We start from the raw sequence: 9721 nt of genomic DNA on the forward strand, positions 1-9721 counted from the left end.
TTTCTACTCCCGTAAAGATTTACACCCTTGGAAACCCTGTACAGGGTCGCTATGGGTCAGAACCGACTCGACGGCACTTAACAACAACAACAACAGATCTGCAGTTAAACAAATGGCCATTCTACTTTCATAAAGATTTATTGTTGTTGTTAGGTGCCATTGAGTCATTACTGACCCATGGTAACCTTATGCACAGCAGAAAGAAACACTGCCCAATCCTGGGCCAACCTTGAAAACACAGTTTATAGGCTCACTAAAAATCCTAATTGACCCCAAAACAGTGCATTTTGTTAGAGTGAATTAAATGGATGATATTAACAAAATATCAAATGCACATCAACAAAATATGGAAAAATTCAAAATATAGGAGAAAAATTAAGGAGAACGTAAATGCAGCATCTGTGTCTGAAGTCTGTTTTTATCTCTTAAGATGTAAGAGGTGGAGAACAGAATATATATTCCTGGGTGTATTCATTACTATTCAGTAGACAGCATCTGTCAACTAAATTAGTCTTGAGAAATATAAATAAATAATTTATCATCTGATGTAGCTATATTTTAAACATAATATGATTATGGCTGATATTTAGACATATTTCTTAATGACCACAGAAGAAATTTCATTTATGAAACATAAGCATTAATTATTTAGTTGCTAGCTAAAAAATAAGTATTGTGAGTAAACTAAAATTCATTGATTTAGTATTTATAACTACTAACTTAAACTATCAAAGGTGCTCTGGTAGCGTGGTGGTTACAAGTCAGGCTGCTAACCTCAGAGTCAGTAGTTCAAAACAACCAGATGTTCCATGGGAGTAAGATGAGGCTTTCTGCTCCCATAAAGATTTACAACCTGGGAAAACCTATACAGGGTCACGATGAGTTGGAACCAACTCCACAACACATAAACATCATGACTACCAATTTAAGTTATTTTATAGTTTTAATGTATATCAATATTTTGCATAAAATTATTTGTGTTGCAGATTTAAAAAGATAATCATAGATAAATATCTAAGAATTTCAAGCATGCCACCTCATTAAAGGAATATTTTTACCAATTTCTTTTATTACAAAAATAAGATGTTGGTCTAGTATACAAAATCTTGAGACCCTATTAATATTAGCAATAAGAGCTACCAAAGATAGGCTAAGGTTAGCCATGAAATTTGAGAACTTTAACTTATTGTTACTAACTTTACCTAGTTTGTTGTTGTTATTTCTAAGTGCTATTGAGTCAGTTCTAACTCATAGTGAGTATAGGGTTTCAGAGGAGAAGCTGTTGGGTTTGAACTGCCAAGTTTGTGGTTTGCAGTCCAGTGCTTATCCAAATATAATTTCAATTTGTCTGCTTAAATAGCATAATTAGCTCAAGTACTTTGAAAATTTTCAAGTCATTTAATACTTTAGATTAAAAATAAAAATTTAACTGTGTCTCTTCTAAGTGAACAGTGGTGATATACATGTTAATATATGATCCAATGTGTAGGTATTCATCATAACCTTTAACTTCCATAACAGAGAGCCAAATGTTTCCTTTATCATAAAGTAAATAAAATTGATCGTTATTGTCTAAAGACAAAAATTATTTATTCTACTCTCCATGGGTTACATTCAATTTAGTTGTATAAAAGGGGGGGTGGTGATTTTGTCTTTTGCTTTTCATTTACTGCAAATTAGAAATGAGCTGTGATTTACATGATACTTTAATCAGATACACATTACTGCTTTCCAAAAGCTAAAAAATACTAAATGAATAGCAGTAACTTAAAGTTGATGATAACCTGCTATTAAGATGTATGTAATATAGACAATATAACTAGGCTCTCATGGGCACCAAAATATTTCCAGTAATTCATAGTAAGTGATTCTGTTGAACTGCTAATTGCACAAATTATACAAGATCATACAATTTACTACATAATAAATTATAAAATACAAATGAATTGTGCTTATTTTTCTGTTTTGTGAAGTTAATATCTTGTTTATGATAATTTGCACTTCAAAATAATGTTTTATTTTTCAGCAGAAAAAGTTTTGTCAAAAATTTTAAATCCATGTTATTTAATTAAGACAAAATTCATTTCATATCTACTTTTTATACCTCTCCAAATTCCTCCTAAAAATAATGCAAAATGAACTGTGAATGTTAAAGTTAATCTTTTGTTCACTATAACAGACAAAAAGATATTGTAACAGATGAAATGCTCGATATTATTTTAAGATAGTTTTAAAGCCAAACATTGGTTATTAAGATAAATTAATTTTTACTTTTAACTTTAGAAATATTTGCAATTTGAATAAGATAGGAGACAATTCTCTTTATATGTACACACAGATTGTTATTGTGTGCTGTCAAGTCAGTTCCAACTCATAACACTCCAGTTTAGTGCTTATCCTATAGAGATGCATTGATTCACAACCATATGTATGTATGTATATATATATATATATAACTAAATAATATTATACTGCAAGCCAACTAGCTTTTCTAGCCATTGTCCCTTTCATACATAATGGATTAACTTTCCCCATAAAAATCATATTCTTCAGTATATGATTGAGATATTACCAAGTTCTATACATGTAATGTTCTGCAATTAAATTATTTCCATGTGGATAAGGTTTGGTCAATGATTTCTAACTTGGAAAACCTAACTAAAGAAAAGAGAGATAACATACAAATAACATGCAAAAGAAACCACATGGATGATATCACAACAGAACCAATGAAAATAAAAGGATTACAACAAAATACTATAAAGAGTTCAATTCCAACAAAGCTGGAGGATATGGATGCATTTTTAGAAAAACACAACATACCTAACTGTAAAAAGACTGAAGTAGAAAACTTATAACAAAAGAAGAAATTGATCAAGTTATCAAAACACTCCCAAGCAAAAAAAGTCCAGATTCAGATGGTTTTACTGGTGAGTTTGCCAAAACATTCAGAGAAGAGCTGTCACAGATTCTATTCAAACTATTCCAGAATATAGAAAATGAAGGAAACCTCCCTAATATATTTTATGAAGCAAGCATAACTTTCATATCCAAACTGGGGAAAGACATCACTAAAAAATAAATTTATAGACCAGTATCCGTCATAAGCATAGATGAAAACATTTTCCAGAATATCCTAGCCAACAGAATTCAACAACACATCAATAAAAGAATACATCATGACCAAGTACTATTCATATCGGGGATGCAAGTATTGTTCTATATTAGAAAAACAATGGAATCCACTATATAAATTAAAAAGGAAAAGAACCAAATGATAATTTTTAATTGATGCAGAAAAGGTATTTGACAAAATCCAACATCCATTCCTGATAAAAATGCTCAGCAAAGTAGGTATTGAAGGGTAATTCCTCAACATAATTAAGAGAATATATACAAAACCAACAGCTAACATCACTCTCAATGGAAAGAAACAAAAAAATGTCCCTTTGTGAACAGGAACTAGACAAAGATGCCCTTTATCATCACTCCTATAAAATATTGTATGGAAAGTCTTAGGCAGAGTGTTGAGACAAGTTAGGGAAATTAGACATCCAAACTGGCAAGGAAGAAGTCTCTACATTTGCAGATGATATGATCCTGTACATAAAAACCTCCACAAATACTCATCATAAAAACTACTGGAACTCATTGGCAGATTAAGCAAAGTGTCAGGGTATAAGATTAACATACAAAAATCAGTCTTTCTCTTTTTTACTGAACAAACAAGCTATTCGCATGGAAACCATCAAGGCAAGCCTTCAAGTCCCTTCAGGACAAAGCCCTTCCAAGACTGAAACTCAAAAGGAACTCGTGAGCAGCCTTATAAACTCGCTGTTGGTTATGTTGATCTACTTCTGAGTAGAAGTAATGAAAAGTAGTAATGAAGATACAAGGCAAGTTTGACCATATTCCATTGATTCCTGTCGACCTGCAGATGAGAGAGAGAAGAGGAAGGGCTGGTTGGTCCAAAGTTTGGGAAGACTTTGGAACTTGTGCGTTTAGGCCACTGGCCTAGCCACTGGGGTCTAGAGTTGAGAGTCATATATCCATCAGATATGAAGTTGTGGGAGGTATGCAAGAAGGTCCAGACATGCAGATAGTACCCATTTTACTAGCTTGGATGGGTTGATGATCAGAACTCAACAAGAGGAAGATAAAAATATTTGATACAGGTTGTTGTTGTTGTTAGGAGCCATAGAGTTAGTACCAACTCATAGCAACCTTACGTACAGCAGAACAAAACACTGCCCAATCCTGGGTCAACCTCACTATTGTTATTGCACTTGAACCCATTGTTGCTGGCACTTGGCCAATCCATCTCTTTCGGGGTCTCCCTCTTTTTCTCTGACCCTCGAACCTTGTTGTTGTTGTTGTTAAGTGCCGTCGAGTCGGTTTCAAGTCATAGCGACCCTGTACAGGGTTTCCGAGGGTGTAAATCCTTACGGGAGTAGAAAGCCTCATCTTTCTCCCGCAGAGCTGCTGGTAGTTTCGAACTGCTGACCTTAAGGTTCGTAGCCCGATTCGTAACCACTACGCTACCAGAGCTCCTAGAACCTACCAAATATGATATCCTTCTCCAGCAACTGGTCCCTCCTGACAATATATCCAAAGTATTAGGGATGAAGTGTGGCCATCCTGGCCTCCAAGGAGCACTCTGGCTGCACTTCTTCCAACATAGAATATTGAAAATACCATGGGCTGCTAAAAGAACCAATAGATTTGTTGATACAGGTAGCAAGAGTAAATTGCTACAAATCGATGAACTTGAACCTTGCTTAAGGATGTAGTAGCTCAAATACCAACTGAGAGAGAAGAAGTCTAATCAAGGATCAAGCCTAGCCCTCAGTACACAGGGTTGTTAGGGATGGGCAACTTAGACATTGGCTACCTAAAATGGGGGCCTACAAGGGCATAAAGTAGCTGGCTTACAAGTTTTCAAGAAGGAGTTTAGTTTCAGAGTGATGGGGGAAGGTAGAGTTCCCACTATATAGTTTTCATATTATCTAGATGAGTATGGTGAACATAGATGGAGATAGGATTCTTTTGATTCAATAGTGAGTACTTGCTCTTGTCACACCTGTAAAGGTAGAAGTTGTGCTGCAAAAACAGAGACATACTTAATCTTACATTCCAGGAATAGAGGACCCTAGCACCATCAAGAGAAAAGAGCATGAGAAGAACATGGGATCCTAACCAAAGAAGCAGCAACACCAGAGACAAACACAGAGATGACAAGGGGAGAAAGACAAGCTAAGAACTCTAGATTGATGGAAAGAGAAAAACTTTGAGCTTTCAGTCAGGAGGCTTGCTTGTAAAATGTGCTGTATGGTTATTTAAATTGTTTTGTATTCCTGCATGTTTTTGTGTACATAAAAAAAAAAAAAGTAACTGCTTTGGAGTACCCATCTATCATGTTGTTATACATAATTGGTTATCACCGTTATAGTATCCCAATTGTTGTATTCCATCAACTGCCTCTTAGTCAATGTACAGGTTACTAATAATCACAATTAATTGTTCTGGAATACCCATTCTTCATTCTGTTATGCATGTTTGTTTTGCTCCACACAGTGAAATACCTCTGAATAATCAAGGAAGTATCAGTAAACACATTTCTGGTATTTTTTGCTTTCAGCCACAATTGCTTTGCCTATTCCATATCATTTTCTGAATCCTGTTGAATTTCTGGCCACTACCTGATGCTGTGGTGCTGTGGGCTAAGGCTCTGAACTCCAAAGTTTGAACTTCAAGGTTGTTGGTTCAAAGTTACCAGCCACTCCTTGGAAAAACTAGACAGAGTCTCTAGGTTGGAACCAACTCGGCAGCACTTAAGAACAGCAACAAGAACTCTGCTGGTGTAAGGATTCAACTGCTTTTAAATTATCTTTAGCAAAGTTTTACTTGCTCATGATATTCATGATATTGTTGGATGAATTCCACATTCTGTGGGTTACATTTCTTTTGAATGACTGAAAGGTTGATGGTTCTAGCTCACCAGCTGCAGTTCAAATGACTGCAAGGTTGATGATTCAAGCTCATCAGTTGCTCCTTGGAAACCCTGTAGAGGGTCGCTATGGGTCAGAATCGAATCAAAGGCAGTTAACAACAACAACAATCTCACTCAGCATAATGTCCTCAAGGTTCAAACATATTATACGGTGGCTTGCAGCTCCTTGTTATTCTTCAAGATAGTATAATATTCCATTGTTTGTATATATCAAAGTTCATTTATCCTTTCTTCCATTGATGGGCACTGAGGCTGTCTCCCTTTTCCTATTGTGAATTGTGCTGCTATGAACATTGCTGTGAATGATCTGGTTCACATTTCTTGCGATATATACTAAGTAGAATTGCTGGATCATAAGGTATTTCTATTTCTAACTTTCTGAGGATGTGCCATACTGTTTTCCAGAGTGCTTGGACTATTTTGCATTCCCACAGCAATGTAGGATGGTACCAATCTCTCCACATCCTCACCAGCATTTATTTTCCTCTGCTTTTTTAAACTTCACTTTTATTGCTGGTGTGAGAGGATATCTCATTGTTGTTTTGATTTGCATCTCTCTATTGGCTAATGATTGTGAACATTTCTTCATATGTTTATTGGCTGCCTGAATCTCTTCTTTGGTGAAGTATCTGTGCCCACTTTGTAATTGGGTTATTTGTCTTCTTCTTGCAGAGGTGTTGAAGTTTCCTATAGATATGTGAAAACAGTTACTTGTCTGATGTGTCATTGCAAAAGATCGTTTCCCATTCTGTGTGCTCCCTTTTTACTCATTTGGTGAAATCTTTTTATGCACATAAGTTTCTTATTGTTAGTATATCCCAAACATCTATTTTGTCTTCTTTTGTTTATGCAATTTTCACAATGTTTCATAGTCTGTGTATGCCCTGTATTAGAGCCCTTAAATTTGTCCCTATTTTCTCATTGATGACCTTTATAATTCTGGGATTCACATTTAGGTCTTTAATCCATGCATATGGCCTGAGGTAAAGGCCTTTTTGCCCCAGTGAAGGAGACTTCCTGCAGAGCTTTTGCATTGCACAAGACCGTAGGTGGATTTTCAGTTCTACCAGAACCATCTATTGAAGAGTTTAGCTCCTCCCCATTCAATGCATTTTGGCCCATTTGTCAAAGATCAGTTTGCTGTATGTGGATGCGTTAATTTCTGGGTTCTTGATTGTGTTCCAGTGATCTATGTATCTTTCATTGTACCATTACCAGGCTGTTTTGAACACTGTAGCCATGTAGTAAATTTTGAAATCAGGGACTAAGAGGATTCCAACTTGTTCTTCTCTTAAGGAGTGCTTTGCTTATCCTGTGTCTCTTTCCTTTCCTTATAAAGTTTGTAATAGTTTTTTTTTTATTTCTTTAAAGAATGTCATCAGAATCTGATTGGGATTACATTATATGTGTAATTTGTTTTGGATAGTATTGACATTTTCACAATGTTAAGTCTTTCTCTATACAGTTAGTTACATGGTATATTCTTCCATTTTTGTAAGTCTCTGTTGGTTTCTTGTACTAGTGTTTTGTACTTTTCTTTGCATGGGTCCATTGTTTCTCTGGTTAGATTTATTCTTTAATATTTCATCCTTTGGGTGGCTATTGTAAATTGTATGGCTTCTCTAATTTCTTTTTTAGCACTGTCATTAATTGTATAGAGGAATCTCACTGAATTTTGTATGTTCTTCTTGTACCCTGCTACTTTGCTGAATCTTCCAATGAGGTCTAGTAGTTTTTTATTTTTTTATTTTTTTGCTAAGTCTTTGGGGTTTTCTATGTATAAGATCATATCATCTGCAAATAGAGTTTTATGTCCTCTTTGCCAATCTGGATGTCTTTAATTTCTCTACCTTGCTTATACCTCTAGTTAAGCCTTCCAACATAATATTGAATCAGACAAGTATCCTTGTCTGGTTTCTGTTCACAAAGGGAAGGCTTTCAGTGTCTCTCCATTGAGTGATGTTGGCTGTTGGTTTTGTACATATGCTCATAATTATGTTGGGGAATTTCCTTTCAATTCCTACTTCAATTATTGTTTTTTATCAGCAATGTATTTTGGGTTTTTCAAATGCCTTTTCTGCATTAATTGATATGATCATTGTTTGTGTTGTTTTATTTATAAGGTAGAGTACACTGATTGTTTTTCTAAAGTTGAACCATCTTGCATCCCTGATATGAATCCCACTTAGTCATGATGTATTCTTTTTTTTATATGTTGTTAAATTCTGTTGGCTAGGTTTTTGAAAATTTTTGCATCTATATTCATAGGGGATATTTGTCTATAATTTTCTTTCTTAAAGATTTTCTTCCTTTGTTTTAGATTGATGGTTATGCTTGATTCATAAAATGTATTAGGAAGTTTTCCATCCTTTCCTAGATTCTGGAATAATTTTAGTAGAATTGGTGACAGCTCTTCCCTGAATGTTTGGTAAAACTTACCAGTGAAGTCATTTGGACTTGGAGTTTTTTTTTATTGGGAGTTTTATGATGATCTGATCAATTTCTTCCTTTGTTATATAGGTCTGCTCCAGTTTTCTACTTCATTCTGTGGAAATTTAGGTTTGGTTGTGGAAATGTAGGTGCCCTCAAGTCGGTTCCGACCCATAGCGACCCCATATAGGATTTTCTGGGGAGCAGCTGGTGAAATTGAACCACCAGCCTTCCAGTTCAAACGGCTTTGCAGTCTAGCATATTAATCCATAGCACTTCACTAAATTGCCTCCGTCTCCAGATTTTCAAATTTGTTGGAGTACAATTCTTCAAAATATTTGGTTATTATTCTTTTATTTCCATTGATTCTATTTTGACATTATCTATGAGGTTTCTCAGGCATGTTATTTGTGTCTTTTGCCTCTTTTCTTTCCTTAGGTTTGCCAATGGTTTGTCAATGTTATTAATCCTTTCAGAGAACCAGCTTCTTGTCCTATTGATTCTTTCTATAGTTTTCTATCTCATTTTTTTTCTTCTCTAGTCTATATAATTTATTTTGTTCTGGTGACTGTAGGTTTACTTTGCTCTTCTGTTTCTAGTTGTTGGAGATGTTGTGTTAATGTGTTTATTTTGCTTCTTTCTTCTTTTTGGATATGTGCATTTATTGCAATAAATTGTCCTCTCAGCACTACTTTTGCCATGCATGACAGATTTTGGTATGTTGTCTTTTTGTTCAAATTTGCTTCTAGGAACTTTGTGGATTCATGTTTTATTTCTCCTACAACCCAGTTGCTTTTAAGCAGGGTGTTATTCGGTTTCCATATATTTGACTTTATTTCCTTTGTCTTCCTATTGTTGATTTCTAATTTTATAGCATTGTGTTCTGAGAATATGCTTTGTAGTATTGTGATGTTTGTAAATTTATGGAGGCTTGTTTTGTGGCCTAACACATGGTCTATTCTGAAGAATGTTCTATGTGCACTTGAAAAGAATGTGTATTGTGCTGTTGTTGGGTTGAGTGCTTTGAACACATCTATGAGGTCAAGTTGGCTGATTGTGTTGTTTAGTTCTTCTGTGTCTTTTTTGGTTTTATTTCTGTTTGTTTCTTTTTTGAAAATGGTGCATTAAAATCTCCAACTTTTATTATAGATTTGTCTATTTTTTTCTTAACATGTATTAGAGTTTATATATTGTGGAGCTCTTTCATTGGGGGCATATTTATTTATTATAGTTAAGTCATATTGTTCAATTAATGCTTTTTTGTGTGTAAGGTGTGTTCTT

Source organism: Chrysochloris asiatica, unplaced genomic scaffold, assembly GCF_000296735.1.
Source record: "Chrysochloris asiatica unplaced genomic scaffold, ChrAsi1.0 scaffold00153, whole genome shotgun sequence".
NCBI lineage: Eukaryota > Metazoa > Chordata > Mammalia > Afrosoricida > Chrysochloridae > Chrysochloris > Chrysochloris asiatica.